Source organism: Anolis sagrei, chromosome 4, assembly GCF_037176765.1.
Source record: "Anolis sagrei isolate rAnoSag1 chromosome 4, rAnoSag1.mat, whole genome shotgun sequence".
NCBI classification, from domain to species: domain Eukaryota; kingdom Metazoa; phylum Chordata; class Lepidosauria; order Squamata; family Dactyloidae; genus Anolis; species Anolis sagrei.
In genome coordinates, this window is record NC_090024.1 from 96,888,464 (window position 1) to 96,901,300 (window position 12,837).

General features: G+C 38.7%; 1 pseudogene; it reads left to right on the plus strand.

Moving 5' to 3' along the window:
- The first annotated feature begins 4,453 nt into the window (after nt 1-4,453).
- The window catches only part of LOC137096851 (splicing factor U2AF 65 kDa subunit pseudogene), a 198,252-nt pseudogene continuing 189,868 nt past the window's right edge, over nt 4,454-12,837 (plus strand).

Sequence of the window (12,837 nt, forward strand, 5' to 3'; positions counted from 1 at the left end):
GCTATTTTTTTCCATTTCTGGCTGAATAGCTTAAATTTGGATAATATTTTGACTTTGGTATTTTAGCTATTAAGTTTTGTGGCAGTGTTGTTTGGGTTGCTAGACTATGTGACCCTATAGCCACTTGTCCTTCCATCAGTTCTAGGGCTCAATCTTAACTGTTGAAATGGATGAAACCTGACAGAGCTATGTCTTTCTGGCCATAGAGTGGCAATTGGAGTTGGGTGGAGGGGCTCCCAACTGATGGTGGATGAAACATGATGTCCAAAATATTATTTCCTAAAAATTACTTTAAGAATTGTGTTGTGAATGTTTCTGACTCTTATTTCCCAGTGTTTTGTTTTGAGGGGTACTTGGAGTATCTCTACCTCCTTTTCCTGATCTTGACAGGAGGCTGCTTTTGCTTCCACATCTGTAAAGCAATTATCTACAGTGATGGGGGTCTTCTCCATGTTGGTGCCCCTTGCAATGCATCACGGCCATGCAATTTCAGGATCCCCACTGCATCTAGCAGTTGGAGGATTTCTTCTGAGTGTTTAATCTACTTTCCTGCTGAGGTCAACAAACCTCATTCTTGATATAATGCTCCATGGGCATGCAGTGTGGTGAAGGCATAGTTGGAGTCTGTGTAGATGTTTACAGTCTTCCTTTCTGACAACTTTGCTTCCCACGCTTTTTTTGACATTATTGCATACACTGCAGTTTAACATAGACTACATTTTCTTCTTTTTTCAATGTTTATACAATTATGGAAATTCATAGGATAATATCTTATACGTCAGCTTTGAGTGTGGGTTAAGGAGAAAAGATATGTCCTTCAAAAATGTCACTGGAATTGAATTTAATCTTTCAGATTGAAAGTGTTTCCTTCCTTCCTTGGAAACTAAAATAAGAGTACAAGTATGTTACAATAAAATATGCACTACACTGAGGGGAATATAATGTGATAGTTGAAACAAGATCATTTGAGCCTGTGTCAAGCTAAAGAACAAGAGGGCACATGCTTTAACTATAGAATACTTTTCACTTAATTTTCTCACCCTTAGAGGCTAATTTTGTATGTTAACCACTTAATAAATACATTCATACTATTTTAGATTTTTGTAAAAAAAAGTAGAAAATGTGGTTTAAGAAAATAAACATTTTCTTTAAATATATATCTTGGTTTTCTAAATCATTTCCAGAGTATCCTGAGATTTCTGAGATACATAATGGAATTCTTCCATGAATAGATAGCTCGCTCCAAAAAATCCCTCTCATTAACATAATTCTCATTGTCTCATAGCTGGAGAATTTTTTTAAAACTTGCATATTTTCTAGTCCTTGAAAAGAAATGATGTCTCAACACATCGGGATATTCTTGTGGGAAACAAAAGTTCAAACAAGTTCATCCAAAAAGTGGAAAACACTCTGTACAACTTGCTTAACATATCTATACAGAAAGGAAAATGAGCACAAAAAAAAAAAAGGAGATGCTGTCAGCACAAGGAACCATCCAGCAGAGCTGTTTTGAGTGGTCAGAAGGTTGTTAAACAAGATCCCTCAGGATGGGATCCCTAACCTAACCTTGTGAAGTATTTTCTTGGTTCTTAGCAGACAAAGTCACTCTGATCTGCTTCAACTTGGACACCATGTGAACGACAGTCTCTGAGGATGTTACACGAGCACCTGTTTGTTCGTTTTTGATGGATTCATTTCTATTGGTGCAGCTTGAGGATGTGGACAAGATTCTTGGAGCAATCACATGCATCCTAGTCCCCTGCCCATCCTGGCTGATAAAAGGAGGTCAGAGAGGGTTTGGTGGAGCTGGTGAAGATGGTGGTTAATGCCTCCTTATAGGAAGGCAAGATGGCAGTGAGCTCAAAAGAAGCTGTAATAAAACCACTGTTGAAAAAAAAAATCACTGGACCTCACTCAATTGGACAACTTTCAGTCAGTTTCCAATCTCCCCATTTTGGGTGAAGTCATAGAACGTGTAGGGACCTTGCAACTCCAGGTGTTCTTGGAGGAAACTGATTATCTGGATTCAGCACAGTCTGGCTTTAAGCTGGGACATGGAACTGAAACAGCCTGGATAACCTTAATGGATGATCTGCGTAGAGAATTTGACAGGGGAAGTAGTTCTCCTGGACCTCTCAGCGGCCTTTGATAACATAGACCATGGTATGCCTCATGGGAATGGGTCTTGGGGATACTGTTTTGCAGTGGCTCTGGTCATTCCTAGAGGATTTTTCCCAGAAAGTGTTGCTGAGGGACATCTGCTTGGCCCTGCAGCCATTTTTCCCTGCAGTTCCGCAGAGTTCAATATTGTTCCCCATATTGTTTAATATCTACATGAAGCCACTGGGAGAGATCATCTAGAGTTCTGGAGTTCAATGTCAACTGTGTGCAGATGACATTCAATTCTATTGCTCCTTTCCATCTGTTACTAAGGAGACTGTTCAGGTCTTGAACTGGTGCTTGGTAGCTGTGATGGTCTGGAATGAGGGCAAACAAATTGAAACTGAATCCAGACAAGACAGCGGTACTCCTGGTGAGTCATAAGGCTGAACAGGATATAGGGTTACAGCCTGTTTTGAATGGGGTTACACTCCCTCGGAAAACACAAATTTGCAGCTTAGGGGTGATCCTGGACTCATTGCTGAGTCTGGAACCACAGATTTTAGTGGAGACTGGGGAGATTTTGCACAATTAAACTTGTGCACCAGTTGTGCCCATACCTTGAGAAGTCAGACTTGGCCATGTGTTCAATACACTTGTTACATCAAGAATAGATTACTGCAACATGCTCTATGCAGGGGTTGCCTTTGAAGGCTGTTCAGAAGCTTCAAATGGTCTAATGGGCAGCTCCAGGTTGCACATTAGAGTGGCATACAGGGAGTATACAATTCCCCTGTTGTGTCAGTTTCAATGGCTGCCAGTATGCTACTGAGCACAATTCAAAGTGTTGGCTTTAGTCTATAAAGTCCTAAACAGTTCTGGCCCAGCATTCCTGTCCAAACATATCTCCCTCTATGATACACCTCGGGGGCTAAGATCATCGGGGGAGACCCTGCTCTCTGTTCAATCCCCCTCGCTTGTGTGATTAGTGGGGATGAGAGACAGGGCCTTCTCAGTAGTGGCTCCTCATCTATGGAACTTCCTCTCCAGTAAAGTTAGATCAGTCCCCTCCCTCCTGACCATCAGAAAAAAGTAAAAACATGGCTTTGGGATCAGACCTTTGGTCAGTAATGGGAGCAGTGCAATAAGAAACTATAAGTGATGACTCAGATTGGCCCTGGATTATATGGTTCTAAACTGTTACTTAACGTGATGTTTTAACTGGTTGATTTTAATGCTTTAATGTGTTTGTTTGTTTATCAATGATACATGTACATGTTGCATTGAATTGCCACCTTCAGGGTTGAGAAGGGTAGAATATAAGTGTGGTAAATAAAATCAGTGGGCAAGTGATGTGGTATGGGGACTTGATAGTTCCCATACCATATCACATGCCCAGATTCTCTTTGATATTTATACAGAATCTCTTTGATATTCATCTAACTTAATAATATGAAAATCTTAGCAGCTTAAGGGGAGAAAGCTTTGGGGGGCAGAAAGAATGGGTGATAAACTATCAATTCCCCAAAACAAGATTATTATTTAATAGAAGAGCCCATAAACCTGGCTCTCATGTGTACCCTTCATAGGCAAAGGGACATACAAGACTGACTAGCTTTTGGAAAAATGGGGAAACAATCTCTACAGGTAGGCAGGAAGCAAATGGATGTGAGAACAAGGGAAGAAACAGGTGACACAAAATAGTCGGTATGTTCTCTAGAACTCATTCTGTCAGTAATTACTCTGAATGTCAATGCCTCTGCCCTTCCAACTGGTGTTTTCCTAAAGTGTGCTGATATATATTTTTTCATATGTGCACGTGAAGTGCTATTTTGGCTACCTAAAAATGTATTCACTTTTTGTATGTGTGATTAACATTTGTAATTATGAAGTTTTTGAATGTCAAACAAATTTTGGATCAAGACTATCATTTTCTCCCTTACAAATTTTACAGTGCTTTTAGACCACATGTAATTGAAACAGTTGGCAGGTAGACCTCCAGGGAAATACTCTTTAATATGCCAGCATTCAGCTTGTCTATTTCCCAGTCTAAAACAGCTTTCCACCAAATACAACCTTGCATGTCCTGTAAGAGGTAGAGTTAAGCTCTTCACACCCCCATCCCAAGTGGTTTGAAGTTCCAGGAACACTGCTACAGAGTTGATTTTGTCTGCTCTTTATTACTTTGCCTGTCTCTGTCCATGAGAACTGTTAACTACTTTTGCCTTTTTCTTGTTTTTTTTTTCTTTCCCATTTCACTGAGTGTCACCTTCTCCATACTCTGATGGGAGCTATTCTTGACTATCAGGAGACCAACTGCTGCCATTACCTCTTATTGATGAAGCACTAACTGATGATCACTCCATCTCTAGCAGTACGTGTTGAGACTCAGCGTCTGTCTCATGCACCTACTACTAGTAGTAGGAGGAAACGTAGCTTAGAGAATGATGAAGCTCAGCGGCAGCTGAAAAGGATCAGGGATTTGTTTCTAGAGACGACGGATGAGGAGGATTTTGCAGGTTTTACTCGCGAGGAGATGGAGCTGGATGATTACAGAGGTGTAAAAAGAGTAGCCAGCAGCTCAAATAGCGATGTAGGATCTGTTGCTAAACGCCTGAGAGATGTAGCAGATTGTGGGGAATTTGACAGCAAAGAGGAAAATCTGGACTGGACTAAAGTGCAAGAAGTCATGGATGTCCTTAACGCCCCCACTTCAAGCGATGAATTCCAGGGGTTTCAGAATAGTTGGGATGTAGATAATTCCTTGCAGGATGGAGCACGGAGTGCTGACTGGCAACAATGGCGCAGCCTGGATTCACCTGAGGAATTGGACCCAGCTGACAGTAACTCCAGCGATTCGGATGAGATTTAAGCAGCAGCTTGGGGACAGACTAATCGCAGAGTTCAAAGTGTCGCATGCCGTGTGCCTTGTGTTAACTCCTGCCTGAGTTCTTGTTGCAGCTTCGTGTTATCTGATCCGGTGAACAACTCTGCTGGTGCCTGACTCGTGAGTCTTCTGTGCTTTGACCCTCGGACTGCCTGACTACGCCCCTGCTTAATCCTGTTAACTTCATTGGACCGCTCCTCATGAGGATTGCTGTATGCTGTTTCGTTGGCTTTTGGAATGGACTATGTTTGCGTGCTGAATTCAAGCTGTTTGTTTTAGTTTAACTCTGACTTTCCTTTTCGTCAGCCAAGGCTGACTGGGACCGGTTTGTTTACTTCTCTGCTGCCTGCAAGCCTCTTTTGTTTACATCTCTGAAGTGAAGAGTCTCCTTTTGTTTTGCTAATAGACATTAAACACCTTCATTTAACTCTAACGGTGCCTGTTGAGTTCCTGCCTGGCCTGGGTCTTGACAGTACGTGATGACAGAAAGTACTTCAAAAAGAATTACCAGCTGCAAAATATGATTTTAAATTATATATAAATATAATATGTAATTAGAGAGGAATCTGTGCACTGCCAATCCTGATATATAAATTCGAAGATATCCAACTTAGCCACAACAGGGGAGTTCTAAATGAGAGAGAACAAACGGTCTTGTTCTTAGACTCTGTTTTTTTTTTCAATCAAAGGTTAAAAAATGGCCTTGGTTGTCACTAGCAATTTGCTATCAATGTCTACAAAGTATCTGACAGCCTCACAAAGAACAAACACAAGTAATATCTGAAAATAAGTTGTCCATATTTTACACCAGCTACCTAGATAGTGTTAAAAATAACTGACTAACTTCTTCTGGTCCATCACCACGAACCTGTTAGAAATATCATCAAACATGGTTGGACTGCAAAGAAAATGGACCTCCTTCTCCCAATGCAAAAGATAAGTTGGGGAAGGCAGGTGTTATGATCATGACAATAGTGTCACTAAGTTGTGATTGTGAATACATATCATTTATGGATATGTAGGCAACTGTTACATATTCATAACCACAGCTGGCTCTCATCTATACAGACCATTTAGTGAAGTTCAAAGTTAGCTTGAAACTGTGGTGGCTACTGGCTAGACAACCAATAGCCACAACTGCAGTAAAAAAAAAACCCTTAATGGGCATTAGTGCTCTACTGTTTGTGTAATAATCACCATCCAGGCCTCAAACTGAATCCAAGATCTTTTGTGTAATTATCTGCATAGCAAAACCACTTTATTTAATACTGATTTGAAACTCCATGAAACGCTGAGTGTTGATGTGCCCTTAGGGAGGATTTAAAGGAAGGAAATTTTAAAGAATTAGCAAAGGGGTTGTCTAGGGTTTAAATAGTTTTAATAGTTTTAATGGTTTATGTTATTTATTTGTTTTTGTTTTTTGCAATGCCATGTTTAATTCTATTTTCATGTTTATATGTTGCAGGTTTTAAGTTGAAATCACATTGTTTTTAGTCCTGTATGCTTTTTTTCTTGTTTAACGGAAGAAAATGTAATCGTAATCATCACAAGTATGTCACCATTGCCATGATTGTAGACTATTAACTATTATTTTCTATCTAATAGAAAATACTCTCTGGTTTTCCTACCTTTGCCCTTAGTCTCCTAATGGTCCCTCAACTTTTGTACCAGACTGGCTCAACCATTAGCTTAAACAAAAAATCTAATACCAAATCAATTATTTCAACATTGTTACTTTTCTTTTTAGGTATTGTTTTAATATCTTGGCTTGCTAAAGTCAGTGAGTTTCAAAAATTAGTATAGTTTCGGGTGTTTGTGTTTGAGTTTCAGAAATTAGTATAGTTTTGGGTGTTTGTGTTTGCTTGTTTGACTTGGATTTCAGGTGTTAGTTTGTTTGACTTGAATTCAAGGTGGGTTATGTTTTGTGTATAATGTATTCTGTGTGCTTTGGTTGCCTTAATAAGGATATCACCAAAATGTGTATTTTGGATTTTGTTGTATTTTGCTGCATAGCCAACATGATTACCCCAGAATATACTTCAATTTTGAAACATTTTGCTGCAGGCCTCATTAGTTCCGGTCTCACAGCAAGCAGCTGGCATTACAAAAAGTGGTCTGTCAGTACCTGTAACACTATCATCAGAACGCTACCTGTTATTCAAGCTGAGAAATAAGGTTGCAACTGCACATTAAACATGGCAGAATTGATCAAGGATTCCTACCATGTTGCTGAAACACACATTGACTGTATTTTACAACTTGAAAGAGAAATCTTCTCAGTACATCATGTTTGCTCTTTTGGCATAATCTTCAGAGGAACAGAAAGATCAGCTTTCTGGAATGAAATCCGATCCGTATTTTGTGCTGCATTTTTCATCTAGTTACCAGTTCACAAACAGTAATCAGTGTGAATAAGAAGTGCATGTATACTTCCAAAACAAACACCCTCTTTTATATTTGATACCTTATTCGCAAGCTGATAGAGTGGGTTTTACTATTTGTTCTCTTTTTCTGATTCATACCGGGGAGGAGTGTGGGATGCGGAGAGAGATTAATAGATGCCAATTCAGGAGAAGATTCATACTGAATAAGGACAGAAGAATAATTTTAAAACATTATCCTTTTTTTTTAAAAAAAAATTCTCAATATCTATTGCATTTCAGGACATGTTGATTAGGTGAATCCTGGACTGCCAAAATTAAAATGTCCTGCACAATGAATATGTTCTATGCAGAAAATAATATTTCTGTGTACAGATGATATTTTATTGGCAGAAAATCAAGATTTCTGTGAAAAAGGTTAAAATGGGGTCAGAATAAATTTAAGACTCAGAGAGCCAATGTGGTATACTGGCTTGAGCATTGAAAATCAAGATTTAAATCCTTACTCAGTCATGAAAATCTTCTGGGTGACTTTATGCAAGTCACATTCATTCAACTTCAGAAGAAGAAAAAGGTAAACCTCCTCTGAACAAATCTTACCAAGAAAACCCCATGATAGATTCGCCAATCATCATAAGCTGGAAATAACATGAAGGCATCCAACAAGAGAAACATAATGCTGGGACTTTATCACTTATATAGAAGTGCTGGAAATTAATACTGGACTTGTACCTAGAAGCTTGGCCCAAATGTACAACCTAATTTTTATTCCAGTTTCCAAGGATCTTACTTCTCAAGGTTCTAAACATTAGGCTTGTGTGTTTGATTCAGAAATACCCTTGTTTCAAATCTAGTTCAGATGTTTAGCACTTTTGAAGCAAGTTTTGACACAACTCCCCCCCCCCCCCATAATTAAGAATTTGAATCAAAAGGAGCCCTTCGATTCTTAAGCTTCGGATATGTTTGGAAGTAGCTGTGATGGAGCAAAAATTAACAGAGCAACCAAGCCTTGCTGAGAGGTGAAGTCAAACATGTTGGCATACCTCTGCAGCCAATCTGGACTGATGGAGGAAGGAGGGGGAGGCAGAGGTGGAGATCACTTAAAAAGGCTTTCAGCTGCATACAAATGGGTTTCCCCCATTTATTGAAAAATGTTGTTTGGATATGAGTTGACAACCTGATTGAAGTGAATTTAGAATGATGTTGTAAAATGGTAAGAAATCCCATTCATGACTGGAGAGCTTCAAATACATGCTCCAAATCTCATACTGTAAATCTCCTTAGATATCAAGAAGTAATTGCATTGCATTGCAAGTGATATTTGCTAACAAACCAGAGAAATAAAATGACCAGACAACAGAAGTGGAATGGAGTAAAGGCAAATTTATTAATAGTTACCAATTTTAATGTTTCTTGGTGGTGGTGAGTCAAATTTGGAGGAGCAAATTTGATACGGGAGCAGCTAAAGCAGTCAGTCACCCCTGACTTGAGCCTCCAGCCTCTGCTGGGTGAAACACCAAAGCCTGTGATAGCAATACCAGATCTACATGGCTGTTTAAAAAATCCAGCTCAGATACTGAAAGGCTAGCTAAAAGGTATAAGCACCCAAACTGCTTTGGCCCCTGGTGAGGGCAAAGATCTAGAAACCAGCCTCAAGGACAGGAGATTCTTCTCAACCCCCAGGTAGTGCAATACTCAGGAGAAGTTCAAAATTCCCACCCAACACCAGATGTGCCAGTAGATGAATCACTGAATCATAGCTCCCCCAAAACTTGCTTGAGAAACCTATTTAGATTGACACCACTCGAAGTCAATTGTTTGTATCTCTGTGATAGTGTAGGGTAGGGCTCCAACCAGCCCTAAAGTGACCACAACAAGTTACACTACAAAAAGAGGTGGGAGGATGGGCCAAAAAGATTCAAAGAGGCATATAGGAGTGTGTCTGTTTCATATAAGCAAACTAATACACACTCCATTACATTATGGTCTGACTAATTGTCAAGACCCTGGAGGACAATAAATTAATTTCCCACACTTCCAGTGCTTTATAGCATGGTACATGAGCTTTCCTTCATACTTGATTCAAAGGGTAGTAATCATTGTGGTCTTCAAAGTTTCAGCATAGATTTGCACTGGCTGTGTGTACCTGACTTTGTCTACTGAATTTTATTCCCACACGTTAATATGTTAATATTCAATTGGAAAGTGATAAATATAATCACAAGCCCCTACAAAAGAACTTTTTTGCATTTCAAAATATTTAGCTTGGCAGTGGAACACACTTTCACATACTTTCTTTCATTGGAGATTTCTAAACAGAAGTTGAATGACCATACGTCAGGGATAATTTTAGCTGTGGATTTCCTCTTGAGCACTTTTGCCTCCTTGAAGGCACCCTGGAATGATTATGCTTTTTCTGGCTTTCCCCTGATTTTTGTTTCTTGCTACTGGACTTCATGCTTTTTAGATGTTATCTATTCTCTGTGATTTTGAATTAACTGACTAAAAATAAATTATTGTGCCATGATAGGAGTTTAGAAATTATGCTTAATTAAGAAGGAAAAGAGCACCTAGTTCACTCTCCAGAAGAAGCAGAGATCAATATCTACAGACGAAAAAGTTACACAGAAAGTGTTCTGAACATTCTGTTTTTCACATTCTCTGTGCATTCCTTTCATCCCAGACCATCTACGACACAAAGTCTTTGACTAGAAAACTAGTTTTTGCTGTTAAAAATCCCAGCATTTTCTTTAAGCTTCAGGTTGTTGTTGTTTTTCAGATTCCCACTGCTTTACGACAAAGACAGATTATGGACAGGTAGCTTTTTTTCATTGCTTTCGTGATGTTGGTTCCCCAGCTATAAAATCTATCATAAAATGAGTGCTCCTGCACAAGATAAAAATAGGAGTTTTTCATGCCGAGTCTGCAACCTTGTTATGATTTTCCATACTGAAGAGTGTGAAGTGCTTATTTTCAGTTCCAAATGAAATCTGCAGCGAGGGCAGGAAACATTATTTTCTGTATTGAGGTAAAACAATTCCCCTTGAAGGGAAAATAGTTTAAAGAAGTTCCCTCTGCCTGTGGACAGTTATCATACATGAGTTAAACCTGGACATTAGTTAAACCTGGACAACTGATAGTGTGGACATGCTCTCATCAATTGTCTGCACACATAGTAATTTTTTAAAGAAGTTACCTGTATGTGTATGTACATTCATGTGCTTAAGATCTCACCTTTCTCACAGCATGGAATTGAAAGTAGCTTTTAAAATAACATATAAGTGTGCTTACAAGATGCATTTGGCCAGGACCAGCATTGGGAGCTGTAGCTAGGAAAATAGAACTGTCTGATACATATACATCTTCCAGTTGCAATGCAAAATTCATGCAAAAGGGGAAGACAGAAGGGAAGGCAAAAATTAACATGGTGACTCCCCTGCAAGGGGAATTAAACGTTATAATACAGTTCAAGATGCAAGGAAATTTGAAGGGTGCACCCATTCCATTCTCTAGCACAGTGGTTCTCAACCTGTGGGTCCCAGATGTTTTGGCCTTCAACTTCCAGAAATCCTAACAGCTGATAAAGTAGCTGGGATTTCTGGAAGTTGTAGACCAAAACATCTGGGGACCCATATGTTGAGAACCACTGCTCTAGCACTTCCATATTGTTTGGACCACACTCACCCTTTCTTCCTAGACAAGTGAAGGTTTTTAAATAATAATCCTATTTTTAAACAAGAACTGCATCCACTGGAGGCATGTGCAAGTGCATTTCTCCCTTGAGGTCTGGCTGCTCAGCTGGCAGACTGAATTGATTCATTGATTTATTTTGCAAGGAAAGTATGGAAACTGTGACAAAAGCCACAGATCTCTAATCTCTAAAAGTATCAAATCCCCTATCTTTTAAACACACACCCACAGCTAATTTTTTTTAAAAAAAATTAGGACAGTTGGGGTTGCATTACCTTATGTCCATATTAGGGGTGTGCAAAATTTCATCTTTAATTAGTAAGTTATATCTAATTTGTAAGTTTTGTATATGTTAACAGATATTAAGAAATGTGATAGGGGTCTGCAAAAATTTAAGAATCAAAAGTCACTCAATAATTTTTCATTTGAATTCTGTAAAGCTCAAAAGGCTATCAAAGTCAGTTTCATTTTCAGCGCAAGTGAGGATAGCCTAAAAGGCTGCCGATCCTCTTTAAATGAATGAACTCTTGCCATGAGGAGAGAAAAGCAGCAGGGCAGTATAATGCTAAGTGAAAGAGACCGAGAGAGGACAGAATTCTGGGAAATGTAGTTTGGGAAGGCAAGGAGCCCTATTGCAGATAATTCAAAAGGCCCTACCCTAAACTACATTTCCCAGAATTCTGCTCAGCATCAGAAAGCTCTAATTAGAATAGGGGAATAGCCAGAGTTCCAATAAATTGTTGAACCTGCAAAGAGGAGAACTGACTGAGATTTCAATACAAGTAAGTAAATCAGTGCTGGACTGGGAAGAAATCCCTTAATTGTTCTATTGGTTAATATGAGAGACATTCAATGAGATAGGTGTTGTGGCTTTTTCTTTAAGAAAACAAAACATTTTTGTTAAAACTTTTTTAAAAATTCCCCAAAATCAGTAGATGTATGAATATTGGGGGGGGGGGGGTGATCCCTTGTTTCTTGTGTCATTGTATAGATAACTCTTGTAGTTTTTTTAAATTGTTTGTAAAAACTTTGAAAATTCCCTGAAAATCTGTGGACAAGTGAAATGTTCTGAAACGTGATGGACCAACAATGTTTTACAATATAGCAAGTTTCATGCCAATAGCATTAATAATGAGAGAAAAAGGCATCCCTGAAGTTTCCACATTGGTACATTTAATTACTTAACAAAAATAAAGAAAAAGTAGTTAAATCATTATAGATACAATACAGACCCTGTCCAATTTTGGAAACAATTTAGAAGCAATTTTTCCCACATCCCCTAATTTAGTTATGAGTATTGAAACATTTTTTGTCATTGATTACACAGGCCTAATGGCTATGATTCTGGAAAGCTAGCCACACTAAACAACTTTGGACTTTATTTATGATTCTTCTCAATCCATAGAAGTAATATAAATTCTGTTGTAAACTCTCAACTATATTTAGTCAGCTGATGGGCCAACCCCCTAAACTGGGAACTCCATCACTCAGGAAGTATTTCTTACTCCCTTCTTCCTGAACATGCACTTAAAAAATCATTGAATGTATAGATGTTCCATCTTATTGCTTGTCTGCCATAATCATATGCCATCCTTCTAGGCTTTTATTCTGTCTGACTTTTCATTGTGCTTTATGGTGTTTTTACTGCAGTTGTTTTTAAGCTGTTTTATTGCTGATTTCATTGTTGCCTGATCCCTTTCTGTCTAATGCTTTTTTATTGCATTTCATTATTTTTGTAAGCTGCTCTGAATTATATTAGGAATGGTGGGATATAAATGT